Source organism: Dromaius novaehollandiae, chromosome 2 (assembly GCF_036370855.1).
Source record: "Dromaius novaehollandiae isolate bDroNov1 chromosome 2, bDroNov1.hap1, whole genome shotgun sequence".
Lineage (NCBI taxonomy): Eukaryota > Metazoa > Chordata > Aves > Casuariiformes > Dromaiidae > Dromaius > Dromaius novaehollandiae.
In genome coordinates this window covers 93,770,449-93,791,626 of record NC_088099.1, presented here as the reverse complement: position 1 = coordinate 93,791,626, position 21,178 = coordinate 93,770,449, and the positions used below count along the sequence as shown (strand labels likewise).

The 21,178-nt window shown below is 40.8% G+C and overlaps 1 protein-coding gene across 3 annotated transcripts in view; it reads right to left on the bottom strand.

Annotated features, from left to right (window-relative positions):
- Positions 1–21,178, bottom strand: part of NFATC1 (nuclear factor of activated T cells 1) — a 119,832-nt gene that overhangs the window by 13,037 nt on the left and 85,617 nt on the right. The gene's annotated exons all lie outside the window — the stretch shown is intronic.

The following is a 21,178-nucleotide window of genomic DNA, read 5'->3' as shown; positions in this document are numbered from 1 at the left end:
TAGCTTTAGAAAAAAATTCTGGGGGTACAGAAGGAAAGAGGGGAGCAAGAAAGGGTCTATAATCTCTATGACTTACAGATTTCAGAGTTAAAAAAAGAAAAAGCCAGATAAGACTGAATTTCTATATTGATTATGCAATTATTAAACTTTATAGAAGCTTTTCTAACATTGCACATAATGAACAATTCATCAAAGTATATTAGGTGCCACAGAAGTTGCATTCGATATAAAGGGGTCATTAAGTTTCTTGTAATTGCACATTACTGAAGCTTTAGTTAGTTCTAAATCAAATCAACGGGACGTGCATGTATGCTCTTTAGTTGACTTTATGTAATAACAGTGTGGCCCCCAGTGATCATCTGGAATCCTCTAAAAGGAGCCACCTTGCGCTACTGTTCATAAAAAACTAGCTCACTTGCTGCTAGGCATAGCAAATACCACAAAGAAATAATAAATGGAAAGAAGAAAAATGCACCTTGGGGTAACACATGAGTGTTTGTCAAATGTCCCTTTCTTTCCACAGCAGAGAATGGGTAAGAGACCCTGTTCTGCTTCTACTGAATCAGCAGTGAAGTCTCATAGACTCAGTATTATTGGGCCTCAGGACCTGGAGTATCATGGAGAGTGGCTGAAACAGGTAACAGGACGTATCTGATCTGTTTCCGAGCAAGGAGGGTTTTTTGAAGTAGATCCTACCCTGTATTTGCCCTGTTCAAATCATCATCATCACCACCACCACCTCTTTTCTTCATAGCCCTTTTCATCAGCAAACCTCAAAGTGAGCGCTTAATAGAAAAGATTAACGTCATTATTCTTACCTTTTAACACAGAGGACACCCAGGCAGGGATAAGACTGGGATGCTGCCACTTATACATGATGTGCCCGTGTGCTTGCTTTAGGAGGCAAGCGTGCAATGCCTTATGACCAGTGCTGTGCCACATTCTGACTTAGCCTGTGGGGAAGGCTGAGCTCTGTTCATTAACCCCTAACTCATATGTTTGTGCTCATGATGAGAAAGTGATGGCCATGAGATGACTTTCTCTGTGGGAGAGAAAGGTTGGATGGGGCTGATGAGGCTTTTAAGAAAAGGATGTGTCTGATGAGGGAAAAAAATGCACCTGTGAGCCTGCTGGAAGCTAGGCTGGAAATGTCACACTACCTGGGGAAAATCATTACGTCAAGGAGTGTGTTTGCTTCTTTTCAGTGATAGGCACAGAACTAGAGGTTAATTCTAGGAATTTGCATTGGTGGTTACAAATAGCCTGCAAGAAACCCAAACAGGCAGAGTCATGTGATAAATTTGTTTGTGGCATGGTGACGTGGCCCCCACCATAACATGAGCTATACATAATTCCCTAAGATTTTATTTTAACCACAGTAGCATCAATTGGTGAAGAACACTGCATTTCTCAGAGGAATACATATTCTGTCTATCACAGCTCTTTGGAGAGGGCACTGATGGGGTTTAACACTACTCTTGCATCAAATTTTTACCACACTAACTAAACGAGGTGAAAACCTTTTCCTGACAAAAATCCATTGTTCTCCAGTTGTGCCAGGAGAGTTTCTCCAAAGGTTGCTTTGAGGGGAGCTACACTAGGCACTTATCAACGTGAGTGAGATCAGAGGCGGCCCCAGCCTACCCTCAGCCACGGCTGGAGAACTGCTAGCTGAGTATTATGTAGGTGCTCTCACCGGCACAGAAGATGCAGCTGTGGAAAGCAGAGAGTCCAGACAGTTGCTGAACTCCAATACTCCCTGGATGCTAAAACTGCCTATAGTAAGCAGGCTCAAATGAGAGCAGCTGGAAGAACACTCATATTTGGATATGGTCCCACTGCTGCAGAGCTGCAAACATGGCAAAATATCTTTTCCTCTGCTCCCTTCTCCCACATGCTGCATTAACCTACACGGTGGCTCCTTTGTTTGGACTGACAAAGCAATGTCAACAGAACCAACACCAGATACGGCTGCGAAAAATCACTGAGCATCGCAGACTGGCTGCCAGGGAAGAAATCTTCCCCTTTGCAGCTTAACGCTCCACAAAAAACTAGGCTGAGCTCAATGCTGTCCACTAGAGAGGGAATTTCTTCTGCCACAAGAATGAAGTACTGGCAAACCTGCCACACAACTTCCGGCACTGAAGAACTAGGAAAGAGGTACTTGAGAAACACAGATGTAGAACATTCATTTTTCAAGCACGTTTGAGGACCTGAAACTTTATTCAATGTGTTTGTCTTACACTTTCTAAACAACCACTTGCAATGCACAACAAACTTCTTTTCTGCCTCTTTGTGAGTACTTGGACTCTAGAAACCTCACATCTTGGTAGCTGAGAAATGACAAGGCACTTCCATGAACAGGGTTATATGGTTTGACTGCACATCAAAACTTCGGTAGGAATCTGGCCTGCACTTGGAGAGATGCTTTAGGCAACAAAATGAGTGGAAGAGCTTTAAAAGTAATTCAAGACTAGCTTTAAAAAAATTGATTAATGCCACCATGAAAAAAACTGGCTGCTTATATCAGAATATTAAGTCAGTTCAGGCAAAAGATCAGCAGTTTAACACAAGGAGTCTTACACAGCAACTTTGGGAAATCCACATTTCACAGTCCCCAGAGGGCTAGATTGCTCCCTGCTCCCCAGTGGGAGGTCAGTGAGACCACGGGGACTCAAGGACTCAGCTGTGGGCAGGCAGATGGGTAAAATTTGGCCTTATCTTCAAAAGTAACAGGAGGTATGAGTATGATCCAGCCAGGTACTGAGCCCTTTCAGCTCTCCCTGACCTCTCTAGAAATGCAACACTTTTCAGGTTAGGACCCAAAGGACATTTTACTGATGTAATGAAAAGAAGTTAATGGCAACAAAGGTTTTGATGAAAGGCTGCGCGAGCTGATTGTTGTTTGCTCCACTCCAGGGCTTTTCTAGTGTACCACACCTTTTGTAAAACACAGTTACATGTAGCAAATGATTATCTCCAGTAGCTTCCGTCTACACACATTTCTGAAATACTTTCATTCCAAACTGTTTTGAGAGGAAACATTATAAAGAATGGAAACCTGGCATTTAATCAGATGGAAATCTCTGTTTCCATTTTACAGAATAGGGAAAAAAAAAAAAGAATTATAAAAAGAATACCCAACATTAACTGCTAAGTAGGGAGATGAAAGATAAGTAAAGGCTAGTGATTGTGAGAATTAGTGCGCTGCATGCATTTACCTGCATTTGGACAAGGTTCTGAAGGGCGGGTCAGGCCTGTATTTGCCATTCTCTTTCAAAATCGCATAAACACCTAGTTAAGAACCTGGTTTTGACAGATGAAAATTCTATTTTCTTAAAAACTCACAAAATAAATACCTTCATTTTTTTTTTCAAAGTACAGATGAAAGGCTCTTCTGGTCAAGACACAGAGCAAATATTTACAGGTGCTGGGGAGACACCATTTCCTCCCTTTAGGCTTTGACCTAGTGTCTGCCACATAATTTTATCCATTCAATGATTTTTTTTTCCAGCCATCTGCCAAGAGGAAATAACTTCGCTGTATTGGGAGTCTAGGAATCCTAGAAAACAATCTTAAATCTATAAAATAATTGAAGTGCAGTTTTACTGAGCTGTTCAGTTCAATTCTGATTTTTATTACAATGTCAACAAGAGTTTAATTTGTTTTAAAGTTTAGGTTCTTAAATCTGAGTGATATACGGTAGTTTACAGCTTGCTGGCAACAGCTACTGTGGAAAAAAAAATGGAAAGTGCATATAAAGGCGGTTCTAAGTTTGACATTGTGAAAGCAGGGAGCAGTGCCAAGAGCAGCAAACAGCATGGCTTTCCCAATCCTGGCTGGCTTTAGGGACTGCTTGCTATTGACATCAGTCGCTATGGGATACATTTCCCTGCTCTAACAAATCTCATCTGGAGACTGTAATTAAAAAAGAAATGTCTTAAAGTGTGATTTCTTTCCCTAAAACATTTACAGATGTTAACTAGATGGCTAATGGTGTAAGATGTCTGTGGGCGGACATCTTCTTCCTTATCTGCTGTGTCAAAGAGGAAGATTTCTTTATTAAAGTCCATTTTAAAGGTAGTATCTTTTCCGTGTATGTGTGTGTGCGTGTGTGTGGGGGGACTGCTCTTCTTTTTCTCTCTAAACCACTTGCTGAACCGAAAGGTTTCAGGTATTTCTTTCCTCATTTCTTCTTTTTTTCTTTTAGAAGTCATTTCCAGAGTTAGCCTGATTTAAAAGTGAAGGTATTCGAAATGGCTAGAAAAGTCTTTGCTTAGTGGACTAAGTAGTATCCCATCTGAGCTTTAAAATTATAATAATAATAGTAGTAATAGTACTACTACTAATAATAATAGCGATGTAAGTTTTTTTGCTCTAGCGACTTTCCATCAGTCCCCTTAGCCAGCGTGTTTTTCTAAGCACTGCTAAAAGCATTTCTGGGCGTGCGCTGGCTGAGCCCGTAAGGCGATCCGCTTCACGTGTCCGCCGGCCACGGGAGGGGAGAGTGGCAAAATGGATGAGCTCTTTGAGCTGCACATCCCCGGGGACTGGTGAGGGGGTTTTCTCAGCTGGGGGAGGTGCGGGCAAGCGGCGGGCTGCCGGCGCAAGACTGCACACGTGTCAGCTCCACCTCGGCAGCGGAGCGCAAGGGGAACTCAGTTCCCTGCCAAGTACTTCATGATTTACACAGCCGTATCGAATAACTCCGGAGTACCCTGCAGAAGGTGATGGCTAAAACTCTCATTTCTGACATACGCGGCCCAGACACAGTTGTCTGCTTGGGCCTTTCTTTCTTTCTTTCTTTCTTTTTGTTTTGCAAAGGGCTTTGATTGGAGCCAGAGCCTTGGGTAAATCAGAGGAATTTCTAGATTTTTCTGAGTGCTGTGAGCTCTTGCTGTTTTCCGGTACCTACTTCCTGCCATATCTAAAATAACAGCAGCTGCAGGGGCCTGATAGAGAAGAGTTCCAGGGGACAAATTCTCACAAATGGGGTGGGAAAGAAAAAAAAAAGAAGAAAAAAAAAGACAGTTATTAGGGAGTTGATAACACACATAGCCAGCATCAGATTCATTGTTAGGGTTGATAGTAGTGGAGGCTGTGGACGTTGTTGTCAGAACAAAACAAATCCTGCAAAATGGCCATGGGAATGATAAGTCTTCGTGTTCACTGGGATAACAGAGGTAGCTTTACAGCACTTGTCCTATTGTACGGAGTATCACGCCTCGATTAGCTAATGTCTCCGAGGGCCCGATAAGCAAAGATGAATGCTCGGAGTGAGCCGCTTTCATGCTTTCTCTTTGTCATGGCTATCTATGGATAGCTGCAATAGAAAGCTGTTGTGCACATACATAAGGCCCCTACTTAAGAGACAAACAAACGATCCCATTTTCCATAGAGAATCTATGATGTAGTCTTAATACAGGCACCAAGAATGGGTATAGCAACTCAAGAAATCCCCCAAAAGAAACAAATTGACTTTATATACCTGTGCTAAGATGCACTGATGAAAATGCACGACTCCTGGCCAGAGTAACATTGCAAAGGCTTAGGGAGAACTCTTAAATTATTTGCCAAACACTGACGTTCAACAACTGCTTGGTAACTCCATTTACTCCAGGAGAGAACTTTCTCCTTCCTCCTGGTGTGAATGAGGACTGAAACAGGAGTGGTGCTTTCACCCCAAATGTACATACCCACTCTCCTGCGCATAAGAGTGCAGGGCTCCTTGAGCTTCTTTTGGCCTAGAACTCAGAATCCATCCAATCACTTCTTTAAATATTAGCACACCACAAGCAACGGAAGGAGCTAAGTGAGAGTTCTTAAAACCTTTGCAAGTCAGTCACACTACATATACAATACAGATAGTATTTCAGATTATTGTATTTGCTGTTAACCTTTACATATTAATGTAATAAAATCTTTTATGGTTGCTCTGGGAACTATAACTTTGCCAGCATTAACTTTGGGGCCCTTAAATTTTCATCTAGTATTAGAGATTTTCATGAATATGATTTTTTTTTACAAAGGTTTTCTTTAAGAGCATTAAGTGATCAGTTCTCTGTCTGAATGCATATAGAAGTCTGATCCAAAGAGCACAGAAGACAATAGAAGAATTTCTATAGACTTCAATGGGCTTTGGAACAAGTCCCTATTAAACACAGGCAGATAATGCAAGGTTAGCCCACAAAAGCATGGGGTATCGGTTTGGTGGGTCCGCGAGAAAGGATCAGTCACTGAATCCAGGCCTTGTTGTTGCAAGTCACTGCAAGACCACCATAATAAATACCTTATTTTGCTGATTACCCCCTATGCATTATTTGAAATGTTTTAACACTGATATTGAAAAAACACAGGTGGATCTATTCTCTTCTCTTTGCACAAATTTTAAAGCATATGTAATTTTTCTGACATCAGCAGACTTGCTTCTGATTCCTACTGCTCAAAGAAGACAGTGACATTTCTGGTGTTTACTTCAATGTGTTGGCTTTAATGCATATGCGTGCTGGTGCAGTTCAGTTCCAGAGCCCTCACCTGTTTTTAGAGAATAGTGAAAAACACATGCAGGGTTTTTAGTGAAATGTCATTTTTCTCTCTCTAAATTCCAAATCATTACTCTAACCCTAAAACCCTTTTATTATTTAGCTTGAGTACGCAGCTCAGCTGTCAATTACTAATTGTTAAAACAAGATGATGTTAAGCTATTTGGTCCTTCCCATTCCCCAAAGAGGTTCTTTAAAACACGAATCATCTTTGGTTCATGTTCGGGTAATACCAAATAGAATTATACAAAGTGGCCAAGTTTAGACAGTGTAGACAACATTGTAGACTAAAATTCTAAGACCTAAACCAGTCAAAAACAATTTTTTACAAGAAAATAGTCTTGACTATAAAAAGAATGTGAATTTGTATTTCTGCAAAAGTACAAGAAGTTATAAAATACGAGGTATTGCTTAACCCAGTTTTAAATACCATTATGGCTGTGCTATAATACATATGCTTATAGAGTAGTACATTTATGGTAAATTTGTTACAGAATTTGGGAGTAGGATTAATGAACTTTCCCTTCACACTAGATTAGATGAGATCACAGAAGGAGATCAATCTGTCATGATTCTCAGCTTTTGTTCAGGAAAAGGCAAGTACAGTGAAGGTCAGACACAGACTAAGGAGCAGTATTACAATTATTTACTGACACGAGACTGGAAAGAATATCACATAGCTACATGTAGCAGAACTTGGACTTTAGACACATAGGAAAGAATGGTTCATTTTATGCCACTAATCATAGCAAAGGATTAGAATATTTTGGAAAAGTCCTATCATTGCTCATTCCACAAACCAGAGTTTCATTACTGGTATACCATGAAATTCATGAAGTCCATTCATACAAATTAATTTCCTTTCCTGATTTCCACTGGCATGTGAGATACAGACACATATATGAATACAAGTCTGAAGAAGGAAAGAAAAAGATACACAAAAACTCCTGCTTGCACTTAAAAGTGGCGTAATCTCAAGTAAGGCTGTAGCTAGCAGAATCATCCCTGCAGCTGTATGAGTAAACTCATTCTCAAATGCATCGGCTTAGGTTCTGAACAGAAATCAGTGCAGCTGCACTACATTCAGATGGATCTCACAAGAGGAGAAACCTTCTAGCTACCTCTGTCAGGAATAACTGAAGGTAATTTTCCCACTCTTCAAGGTTTTCATTTTGTAGCAGCAATGTACAACACAGATGTCTCTTCCATGTTATGAGAAATAGCCTTCTTAAAAGAATTCTCACCATCATTTTAATGTGTCAAGATTCGGGGATTTTCTTCTGCAGTGGTGCTTACCCTCTATGAAATTTTACCTTTGATATTTATATCTATCTTCACGTAACATTCTGAACATTGACATTTCAGAAAATGGGACTAAGGAGGCTGTGGCTCAGATTGCTCATGGGACCATACACAACAGAAAGCGTGATACAGCCTTTTTTGGAGGGTTACTATTAGTCATACGCATCTGCCAACTCCTCCCCGAAACAAAGTCCTAACTGACAGCAGAGAAATTACATTGATTATTGCAGAAATCTAAATTTCATCAGAGAAACCACAGATTTAGCCACTGAATCTCACCTTATATGGCTGGCTGATGTCTAGTGACTGACCAAAAGTTTTTAAGGTCACAATTCAGAGGAAAGGACATAGGCAGGTCCTGTCTGTACCATCTCCATGCTAAAGTATGAGATAGTAAGTTTCTGTTTCAAATTTCGGATGTAGATCTTCTGAATATTCATCTAACAACCATAGAAATGGTCCATCCATTTGTAGTTTTCTTACAAGAAAACCCTGATCAGTCTTATCAAAGTTCTGTTCACTTTTTATACTCTCCTTTGTGTTGAGTGCTTGAATCTTTAACATTCATTATAACAATAAAGTCTTCCCTACTACTAGCTAATCATACTGCTTGCTATACAGGGTTAGGCCTTGGTCCAGCAAAGTAGTTTGTAGGGATAGAAGATGCAGCTTGTACGCAGCAGCCAGCAGGACACAAACCACAGGTAGTAAATCCTAACAATAACAGAAAACTTTGGATCATATGAAAATGTTTGCATTTTGTTGCTTTTCTGGTTTAAGATGAAGATAGTCCCCATAGCTAAACTTAATGGTAGAGAAGAATTTTCTCTCTGAGTAGATGAATGTTTTTATTTATTTTTTCCTTTTTTTCAAGTATCAGAGTGATTTTGGTCTGGAAACAGTCACGAATTTTTGATGAGACAACATTCAGTTCAGGTACTTTTCCCAAGCTAATATTAAATATAGCTTTGGAAACTTCAGCAGATGTTCTAATTTTCTCTAGTTCCTTTTTTTTTTTTTTTTTTTTTTTTTTTTTGCTACTACCCTGCCTTTATTTAAATAGCCAACTCTAATTGATTCTTTAATATAGTGATTCATAATATATTATGAATCTTCTGTTAATTTACTTGCGACTCTGTTATTATTTCCCCTGATTTAACACATCCTGTTTTAGAACATACATCGAAGCTGATGGAAAAATTTTTCATGGCATTTGGATCATGTCCTAAATGTAATTTGAATACCATCTCTCTAAAGTTGCAAAGTAAGGGGATTTCCTGTTTTATTCCTCAATCTTACAACCTTGAATTGGAACATTTTAAAATCCTCCTCTGCCTTGTCAAAGGCTGATCATCTCTACTCCTTCTAGCAGTACTATTTTTTTTTTCCGAATAACTTCTAATTGGAGAAGACACAAATAAACGATCTTTTCTGTTTTTCTCTATGTTTCAATGAATGCCCTGTTACATGTTAAGACAAGTCTTAAAATGGACTTGAAAATTTCTCAATACTGTGGGACAGGGTGATGTTACCGTGTTTACTCAGAGTGTACCCGCACCCTTCCTTTTTACCAGACTTAGGAGTTCTTTGGGCTCCCTACAGGAGCTATCTCCATCCACTGGCAACTTCAAACTTTTTTAATGAGCAGAAGACCTTTCCCTGCTCCTTAGAAAGCCTGGTGATACAGTGTGGACTCCTGGCAAGACTCGTGTGTCCCTGAGGCTGCTTGTGCCTTGTCTGCTCCAGGGAAGCCATGACATCACTGCCTCCTATCCAGATGGAGTTCAGTAGCGTCATTGAAGCTCGATACCAATAAGTAGTGGCCACTTCTATTTTGTAGGAGTATAGCCCCCCTTGCGTAAATTCAGTTGGACCAAGGCAAAGGTGATTCATGTTCATCCTGAGAGTATATCAAGCAACAACAAATCAAGAAAGCTCTTTTATTACTTCAGGTCTCATTTAATCTTCTTAAGTTTAATAAGCACATTTTTTTAATTCATCATCTCCTCTCATACACTGAAATCTTCGGAGGGGGAAAGTGGAAAATTATTTAGGTATGCTTTTTCATGGCAGTCAAATCCTAGGCTATTAATCATTCCCTTGTACTATTCCATTTTCAGACAAACTTCTCTATCTCACACATACATACAACTTTCAAATTTTATCTCTGCTCATCTTTTTTTAATGGGGATACTATATTTAGCCTTCCTTTCACTTTTCTTTTGGCCAGTCTTTCTTTCCTTCTAATTACACCACCATGTAGCGTACATCAGCTATACCAGCCCATATTCCAAATCTGAACCTTTAAAATGTGTGCCAACCATGCTACAGCATCCATTCTTTTACTATGCTCTCTAAACAGAGTAAACATACACATGCATGCAATTGCTTGCATTTATTGTAAAAGCACTTGATTCTTCAACTGTGCTGAATCTTTGTCCCTGAGCAGCCCCAGGCAGAGCCCCGCTTTGACTGCAACTTCTGGAGCCTCATCACACAGATCTCATTCTGCCAGTCAGTATGCACTAATTCAATGGGTTGCTCATTTAGCATTAGAAAAAAAAAAACCAAAAAACAGCAGCAGATGAGGGTTGCATCTACCTCTGGATTTGTAAACTATCTGTTAAAGCAATGCAAGCAGACGCTTTCACATCAGCATGTAGTTCCGGCAAACCTTACTCCTAGACTTCAGCACTGCTAGTTCTTCTTTAGGACTTCAGTGTTATCATTAAAATACTCTAAGTTTTCCTGGAATAGTTGGGATTTTGGATTGCAAGAAGATAAGTCAACTCCTCCCTGCAAAGGAGATACTCACTATTATCTCTGTAATTCTGGCTGTGCTGAATAGGGCAGAAAACAGCACAATTTGACTGATGACAACAATGGAGCTTTGCAGGCTCCTACCAGTTGGTGATCTGACAAAGTATTTCCAATTTTGAGTCTATGGTTTAAATACATTCAAGTAATTCTTGTCTGGTCTGTAAAGGTCCAGTCTGCATTTCTTGGAACAGTGGGTGAAGTCCTGGAAAGTGCTCTGAAGCAGCCACTGCTGCCTTGTTTGTCCATTGACACCAAAAGCATATTGTCCCTAAAGCGCATGAAATTTTCTGCCCTGGAATCAGTTTTGCTTTTTTTTCTTTCACTGTGAGTTCTCTAGTCATCCTAACATAAACTTTAAATGAAAAAAAAGTGCAAAAATCCCTGAAAACACATTCAAAGTTACATAGGAATTAAGAGATTGGAGTAGAGGCAGCTACCTCTGTAGCTGGTGGCTCTTCCAGAGCCGCCTTTGAAAGAGACTTTGTGCAGTGCTTGGGTGAAGTACACCTAGCCAGAGCTAAGAGGTATTAGATCTTTCTGCAAAACTTGAATTTATGTCGCATCAATTCTAGCAACTTTGGGAGGACCACTACAAGCCTTTTACTACTGTGACTCAAGGGACAACTCTGTATAGTCTTGTGCAATGGTTAAACAGTTAATGAGCTGGGGAAAAATTTACCACAATTTCTCAAAAGAAAGAATACAAACAATAGTGTGAATAATTGAAAAAAAAATCAGAACCAGTTTCTCTGCTAACCTCTTTCCATATGACAATTTCCACACTCATTTTATATTGAGAAACCTATTTCAACTTACCACTACTACTAGCTTGAAGATGTATTACTATGAGGAGAAGCTGAGGGGATGTTGTTAATGGTTCATGCAGATGCGCTGATGTAAAAGCCTTCAAGTGAATAGCTTAGTCTAAGTTTAAATTGGAATGTATGGAGCAAACAGTCATTACAGTTAGGACTGAAATAGGGGCTAATTAATAATGAAGAGATTATCTTTACCAGCTGCTTCTGTTTTCAAAAAAAATAGCTGGATAACCAATGCTCAGATGTCTGAAAACCACTCAGGAACAGTGACAACTGCAGCTCAACAGCATGTGGCCAGATTTCAGAGCTCCAATATGCACTTCGGCTTGGAAACTGCCTAAGCACAACAGAAGGTCCATAGGATGGGGTTCTCCACCTGACCTCCTCTTTCTGAGAAGTTTACTCAGCAGACATCTGCAGGATTTTCAGAGCAGTCAGTCATGCACAGAAGAGACATACATTGCTCTCGCCCACCACACACTTTCAAAGAAGCAAAAGCATTATTATGCTAAGTGTGTCTTATATCCCATTATATATAAGTGCACATACATATACAGATACTTGTTTATGTGTATGGATTACAATAAATATTTTGCAGTTTTGTCCTTTTGGAGGTTTCACTTTTGACCCAAAACAGCATCCTTCCTATTTCCAGAGTAGATTGCAGCAGATTTTGCTCATAAAGTAGCAATGAAATACATATTTTCTCCGGTGCACTAGAAAAAAACTTGACTGCTGTCGTCAGGGTATCAAGATTAAATAGTATCATCTACTGCATTTCTGCAAAGATATCACAAGAGTTATGAAATGGGACAAACCTTTAGCCCTAGCACCCACAGAACCCTAACGTGGAGGAATTTAGATAGCGCAGATATGAAGAGTGAAATCTTGCCTTCTGCATTCTCATATGGCTGCAAAATGGCCAAAATTAAGCAAGAAAATCGTGGTTTGGTTGTGCAAAGTCAAGACAAGAGAACAATGTTTTTATACTCACGTGATGCTTGGAAGACTGAGTTGTAACTACACTCCAATGAATTTAATCCATTAATTACGGACTTCGATAGCCTGCTTTTCAAGACTGAGTGAATGCTCAAATTGTAATTAATTCATCTGCTTAGAGATGACAGTTGAGGAGTTTCTGTATACTTTCAGCACCATCCCACTTTGCCTTCTGATATGTCTTTCAGAGGGCTTAAAGCTGCAGAAAACTTAAAAGACCTACTGACAAAGCCAAGCCTGTAAAGCAGGCAGAGGCCTGGGCCAGCTCACTGTGTTATAGACAAACCAGCCGGGCTTGTCAGCGAGGAATGGGCCACTGATTTCCCTGCCATATTGCTTATTTACCAAATGTTTGCAGGTTTTAAAAAATTTTAGACTTTGCAGACTTTCCCAGTAATGGAGGAGGAGAATATTTTGAGGGGCTGGGTTTTTTGATAAGCTTCCTCCCAGCCCAGAGATAAGCCTCGTGTGGAAAGCATGTTCCCCCTCGGGTAGCAATCAATATTAGCTGCTCAGGAAAGAGGAAAGACCAGGAGTCAGGTTATCAAACAGCCCATTCTGGACAGCGATGGTCAAGCTGCTATCAGGCCTGCTGCAAGCGCAGGGACTGAAAGCCCCCCCAGTTGTCCAGCAGATGCAGACAACACAATCAACTCTGCTGCATATAAATCTCCGAGAAAAAGACTCCGTCTCCGAGTGTCTATCAACAACTCGATTTCAATGAATGCAGCTATTATGCCTTTTAACTACCAGCCGTACGCCTGGTCCTATTCCCAATGAACCCAAAGGGAACTGTGTTATTGACTTAAGTGGGAGCAGAGGCAAGCCTCTTGCCGCTCTGCAGTCTAGTAACATTACCACTTGCTAATGTTTAGCAACATTTGCTGTACGTGAAGGCAGTGAGTTTACTCATGAGAGCTCTTCCTCTGACATGTATGCATTTGCTGGGCTGGGCACGCAGGTTGGTTCAGCCTAGATGCAGCAGGCGCCTGTATGATCCTTCATTCCCTGGAGAAGAAGGATCTTTACAAAGCAACTTCTCCCGAAATGTTTTGCCAAGATGGCTTCAAGACACTTGAGCACTGAGGCCACGCATGAGCCGCACGGCAACACCTGACCAGCCAGCTCTGCACAGCTCAGCAGAAACGTTTCAAACAAACATATTCCTCAAATGAATCGCATCTGAACAAAGCTTCCTCATGAAACTTGTGCTTCTGCAAGCCACATATTTTCCTTGGCACTCCTCCAGGCTTAAAGGCAGATGTAAATGTTACAAAGGCTCAGATACTGCAACTTCTTCTCCTCTGACCGCCACGGAAAACTTACAAAAAATAACCCACAAAACCTTTACCATTTGAAACAGCAATGCCAATATCCATTATTACGGAAATAAGAGAATGAATCAGACATGGAAATGAAAAGCGACTTCTTTCCCAGTTAATTGCACAGGGAGGACTAGGGCTGCAGTATGAAGTTGGCGTTTAGCTGAAAAGAGGCAGTATATCATGGCTTCAGCTGTATACTTAATGACTTGAAACGTTTAACGCGAAGGTGTGCGTGCAGATGTACACCAAGCAAATGCTGGGTTTTGAACACTAAAAATACTCTGGGATATCAAAACATTGCAAAGCACTGCTGATTTTCTACTGCTTTTCCATTGCTTTGCCAGCCTCCTGCACCCCCCGCCAGCGCCCTGCTAAGTGTCCATGATCACCAAAGGAAGGTGGAGGCACTCAGGACTTTTCTGAAGGGATTGGATACTTTCTTGAAAGCCTAAGACTCAAAGACTTCCTTGGAAATCTTAAGTGCTAATGTTAAAAGAAAGCAGAGTTCACTGCTTGATTTCACAGCGTACTGCACCCAAAAGGTAGGCAGGTCTGCTCTGCAGGCAACGGCGCACCTGGGGCTGCAGAAAATCAGAAAGTGACACCTATGCTTGTCATTTATCGTCCTGGGGACTTTCTTTTGAGGAGCCTTCAGGGAGACCCGATTCACCAAACCCCACCAGAAATGGCAAAACCTCATCCCTGACGTCCTGAGGGCATGTGGTTCAGTGTAACAGCACACCCCTCGAACCTAGACATGCCAGCCCACCAAAGGTCTGACGCTAATGAATTACTTCAGTCCTCCCTTACTCATCACATCTAACCCATGTCCCAGATGTTAACGACTCAGCATGTTTTATCACAGTTGCATGTACATTTTCAATCATCGTTAGAAACAAGGAGGGTCTAGACTCAGGCACCAAGCCAGATTAAGTAAAACTTTCCATGAGGAAAGCTATTTGTTTTCTCCCTGAGCTGCGAGGCCAAGAGGGAGGGAGGGAAAAGCTCACACAATCCAGACTGAAGTGTAGACAGTGTTACTGGACTTCGCAGACTACCTGCATGTTGTTCTAATGACATCTGGACTACTGGAAATCACAGAGTGCACTCAGAAGTTTTCAAAGGCATAATTGTGGCAGCAGCAGACTAAACTTAATGCCTCAAGAGCCAATCGCTTTAATCATGAAGCTGAGATGTATGAAAAAGGATACATTTCAGCAAAAGAATAATTCTGTCTGCTATAGTTCCTGTTCAAATAAACTATATCACCAAACCACGTGCACTGGAAGAATATGGAGGAATAAAAAAAAAGAACATATGGTTTAGAGGCAAAAAACTTTCATATATACTGTATAGGAGATATATGGACTTGTCAGACATCTAACAGTTCAACACTGTAAGCAATTCATGGGAATGACATTAGCAATAGCTCATATTACATCCAGGAGTTACAGCTTTTACTGCAAAAGTTATTTTTAAAAGAGCCATGTTTAAAATGAAATGGCTGGCAGGGCTGCAGCTTTCAGTAACACTTTACCTGTGGTTTTGCCACTTTTACGTACTTATTGGGGGCTTAATGCTCCCAATTTACCTTTTCAGAGTAAAATAAAAGTTGCAAAGGGTGCATTCATTGGCACAGTACTATAAAACTCACAGCTGTGCAAAGACAATCACAAGAACAAAAGCCTCCTTGTTTTAAAATAGATGATGAAGTGGTTTTGATACTTTCTGCTAGCCACATATCTAAACATCAGATACTTTTGTTTATGATCTATATATTTTCATCTTGCTACACAAAGATTTATAGGTCAGATCAAGTCAAGATCAGAATCCAAACCTTTATGAAAGAGTCTGTGTGGAGAGGAGGAGGCTGAATTAATATACAATACTTCAGACAAGAGATCCATCTTTCAAATATTGTTATCCCAGTTCTGGCACCTATAAGAGAACTCAGGGAGCTCTGGAAAACAATTTTTTAAACTGAGGGTGGAATCCTGGCACCACTGTAGTCAATGGGAGTTCACCACTGACTTCAGTGTGCTGGGATTTCATCTCAAAAATTTTAGATTTGAACATGGGCAAAGTTTAAAGAAGCTGAGATCTTTTTCAGCTTCATAAATCAAGAACAGCTTTACTAAAGACTCCTCCAGGATAATGTTTTGCTTTGCATTAAAACCTAGTTTTGTTAAGTTTTATGCATTAATATAACAAACAGGAGCACAGCATATACAGTACACCACAAAATCTGATGAGAAAATAAGTGCTACGTCTTTTTCCTGTTGGTACCAATGTGTTTCCCCCTTGCTTTTTAGAAATGGCTTCATTTTTGTTTGCAATGATAATTAATTTCTTTGATGTTTCTAATGGCAGGAAATAATTTCACAACTGAGTGTCATTCTGTTGCAGGTAAAGAATGTAATAGCTTGTGGAAGTGCCAGTTACAACCTGAAAAATGTTTCTTGGCGTTAGCATGTCTAATTGAACTGTCTCCATCCTGGTGAAATAAAGATTTGGAGCTCAGTTCTGTGTTCCACCCAGGCTACACTAGGTCCAGGAAAGGGAAACGGGGATAAGGAGGATAATTTCGAGTCACCTTTAGCATCTCCTGTTGTGAGCCTGGCCAGTCCCCAGGCTGCCTGAACATCCTGAAAGCTGTGTGAAATTATATTCCACTGCCTTTCACTTGGAGCTCCTTCTGCCACTTAAAAAAGGCAGCCAAAATTTGGAAAAATTATCTGAGCTGCCCTGGTCAACAAAAATGAACCAGGAATATTTCAAGAATAGGCTAGCACAGCTTTTGACCCAGGTCCTAGTTAGGGGGCAGGAAGAAGCAGCACATTCAAAAGGTAGATATAAATTAGGTGATCTTTCACATCCCCATGGGAAAATGACTGGTTCAAGGGACCAGGATGAGTTCTCATCCTGGTTTCCCCAGAGTGGCTGCCTCTTTGGGCAATGCCCATGCCACTTCATTCCTCCAAGGGCTGTACAGCCTATTAAGCTCATCGATCCCCAAATAAAACATTGAAGTCTTAAGAGCAATTACCTACATGGGCTTGTACTGAAGAGGTCCCTCAAGCTGATAAATCAGCTTATCTGTCTGCCCACAGAAGGCTTTTTCAAAGGCTCCACCACTTCAGCACCCTGCCCTGCTCTCAGGCTAGATCCAAAAGGGAAAAAGTCTTGTCCCTTTCTGTGCCTAGGGCAGTGCCTGCAGTGGCAAACGGAGCCTGCCTTGGCCCTGGTGCGGCGGCTCTGGCTCACGGGGTGCCCTGCATGCCATGGTGCTCAGCTCCTGGCTGGGAAGACAGGAGACACCTCCCCTCCCACTGCAAAGCAACACGGGCTCGCGCAGGCAACCAGACCTGGGCAGAAATGTCGTTTTTCTATGGCTTCATCAGACCATGCTTTTAAACAGTACATAAAATATTGCTGTGAAAGCAGCAGAGGGAGTCGGTCATAATCTTTGTTTGGAGGTTGAACTCAGAATTATTTGAAACAAGACTGCTCGTATACAAGCCAGATACCTTTCAATATCAAGAGCATAGCCATAATATATCAGATACCACTTTACAGCGTGAGTTTCAAACATGTTCTACATTCTGAATCACATATTCACATACTGAAATGGAGAGCCCATTTAATGAGTAGCCCAGGTGGCTACTGTAGATTCTGATTTAAAGCAAGATTGCTAAGACCAAACTTTATTTGCCAAAATGGAAGCCTCTTCGGGTGCTCCCTTAATATCGCTTCAGCTGCCCACCACTGCAGAAGCAGAGAAATCTCATATACAGAATATATATTTATATAAACTCACTGACTGCTTTTTTTCCAGAGAACTCTGCAGTATAGATGGTCTATATTTGGATATACTCCAGACCAAAAGGAATGAATGTTGCTTTGATCCCACAGGCTGAAACCAAAAAATTTCTGTTTATACCTGGTCCAAGATTGCTTAATGTATATTAGATACATAAATCAAACCTGCCCAAAATGGTAAACATGTAACCAAAATCTTTACCAAATATCATCTGGCATAACCAGTTAGATATTTTTTATTTGTCCAGTAGTCCCATAAATATGTTAGATGTCTACCTTACATTTTTCACAGGTACCTTCAAGTAAAACTGGAGGTAATAAGTAGTTAGAGGACACTGTGAAGCTACAGACACTTTTTTACGTAGTGATGCTTTCAGAATTTAATTTTTAATGCCATTAAAATATTGCATTACTTTTAAATTACTTCAGGGATGGGGAATGAGTTGGTATATTTAGAGTAAAAGAGAAAGAAAGCAGTGCACTACATATAATCTCTGTCTGGCTTTCATATTGTTCACATATGCCAAGGTTGAAAAAAATTTTAAAAGAGTTTAAACATGCTATGTGAAAGGATCTGAACTGAATCAGTGAAACAACAAATTATAAAGAAATGGTGCAGTAATGTGTTTTAAAAGAAGAGTAACTGTCCTTACTCACTAGTATGACTTGAATTCAGATTTTCAGAATATGGTCACATACCACAAATGGCCTACCCCCTTCTCCAACAAGTAAAAAAGGTTTAAAAGTTCCTACTCCAAAAAATCATGCACATGAAAAATAAGCTGTCTATTCTGTCAGAGCAACTTTGCAACACCCATTCTCTCTCTGGGTAGTGTCTTACTCCACAGTTTTCGCCAGAAGTCTGAATGAAACAGCACTAGGTAGCAAGGCACTAGGTACATGGAGTGCCCAGCGCTCACAGTATCCTGTGAATAGCACCTACTGGGACACCAGAAGCAATTACACTGGTTTCTAGGCAATCACTGTAGTGGCCAAACTGCCCTTTGAGACTGCGGCAGGAAGCCCAGACGTCATCCTTCCACAACTAAGAGATGAGCGTGAGAAGGGGAATTTTTACTGAGACAGGATGAGTTAGATAGTAGCTGTGGAGGATAAGATGACATAGGATGTGGCTTCAAGTCATGCCCACTCCAGCCTATGGGCTGGGTGCTGCACTTCTTGACCTGCAACAACAAGCTTCCTCCCCATCTCGTGGGCTGGATAGACCTATTTGATCTGGGCGACCTGGTTCCATGACCCAATGGAAGACTGTGGTTTTTTGTTATTTCTGGCAGATTAGTTTGCCATTAACCCACTCTGCTGCTCCATAATTAATAGACACAACTCAAATGAAGCAGCAAGAACCTGTGGCTAAGGACAAGAGGCAACAAGGCCACCTTTTCGAGGGATGCACTGCAGTTCCACCAAATCCAATGTAACATGAGACCACTGTGCCGGTAGTTGTAAGGCTGCCTCCAGGTGCATACATAGCATACATCTAAACGGGTTTCCAGCCAGACTTGCAGCTCTGCACTCCTGTGCTGCATGTCTGAGGGCTGCCCAGGCTCTGCGCATTTGAGCAGAGGGTCTTAGCTGGCACGAACCCCACAAGACACGGTTCCTACCTTCAGCTCCTCTGCTGCACTTCCACTCTTGACTGCCAGTATAGAAAGACAGCTAAGGAGACAGTAATAGTCCACTCCTGATTTCTACAAGGGCTTCACTTTGTCAACACAAAGCACAGAGTGAATGGCCTTTTCTTCAGGCAGTGAAGGAAGGCACAGATAGGAAAGAGCAGCTCATGTGGGTTGGGCTGCATCAGTGTGACCTCTAAGACAAGCTAAATGTCAGTTTAGATGTAGAAAAGGGACTTCCTTTGGTTACCGTTTCTGATTACCCTCAGCGGGAACTGGTACTGGACAAGGGGACAATGAAGCAATGGGAATTTGCTTTTTCTTAAATACAAAGAGTAACCCATACAAAAGTAACATATTTACTGCGTGCTGGCACTAGTGTACAGAATGTAATTAAAATAATAAGTAGTAATAACATTGCTAAAAGTGGCAGCAAAGGGATAACACACTGTAATTAATTGAAAGAAAACAAAGGTAAGAGCTGGAAGATATCTACTACAACTGTGAGAATAAAAGTTGATCAACTCCTCTGGTATGCTTCTAAGATTTAGAAACTGGTATAATTGGGAGAATTTCCTTTGTCTCTAGAACTTGTACAGTTGTGATGTACCACCAGTTTTGGAGGGGAAGGTGTTTAAGTTTTGGGAACTACATAAATTAATTGCTTTCTATTATTTATTGTTACCATGATGTTGTGTCTATAAATTTTTTACTTGATATACAGTTCTGGTGGTCAGCCACAAATGATTTTGATAGCCTACTGGACAGGAAAGGGAAGGTTATCTGGATTTGGCTGGTTGAAGAGGACTTCAAATTCAACCCTAAATATCCGTGTAGGTGTACATGGGGAGCCTTGACAATTACTTCTGCTTCAGGGGACGAGTGCGTATGCATGTCCAGAACAGGGGATCAAAAAGAGATGGGTAGGACTAAGCTATTTATGTTTCGTCAGAGAGAAAATCTTTGCTGAAAAAATTAAAACCTCCGTTCCAGAACACATAACAGCAAAGTTCTCCTGCTCCTCCAGGAGAAATCTGGAGTCAACAACACTGAGAAGCTTCACCCACAGCTCCTGAGCCACAGTCGCATCCCTCCGGCAGAGACCAGCCACAGGCAGCTTTGAAAACGCTGTAAGAGAAGTGGCTGCTGGATTTTGGAGAGGTAAGGCAGTAAGACTGCTCATTTTTTGTGCTTTTCTAGAAGTAGAGCTATGGACTAGATTTAGATTCTAGCTGTGATCTCTTCCCTCGCTGGATAACTTCTGGTTTCTCTCGAAACCAGAATGTGGGCATGGCTTTTTGTTTTGGTTTGTGTACATTTTTGTTGAAATCTTGCTTCTCGCAGCATAGATATGTGGTAAGAACGCACCTGTATGAAGAAAACCTTGTCACAAAAGATGTGATGTGCAAAACTTGAGTGAACTGAACTCCTAATTATGAAAATTCCTTAGACCTGTCTATCATGTAACCAATAATAACTTCTGTTAAGGAAAATCATTTTCCCAGAGCTGAAAAGCAAGCAATAGGCTGCTACTCAAGCTCCAAAACATTCATTTGTAATCCTAATTCAGTGAGCATCATGCTATTTAAAATAGAATGACTAAATATCCTTTTTTTTCTTTAAACAGTGTAGTGAATTGTCTTCAGTTTCTCCCCAAAAGACAATCACATTCAGATGTTCCTTGGCACCAATTAGTTTCAATGCAGCCATTTCAAAGGCATTTCTTTTTCAAATAGCATGGTATGTTATATAAAGTTATATGGCTGTTGAAAGCCAATGCACGTACTGCATTAAGGTGAGGGTTCAGAATACTACTGGGATACTTTGCAGTAAGTGCTAAATCACAGTTCAGTGAGGTCACATAATCAAATTCCAGATTACCCCTTTTATTATGTTCAGCTAATAAATCTTTGGAAACT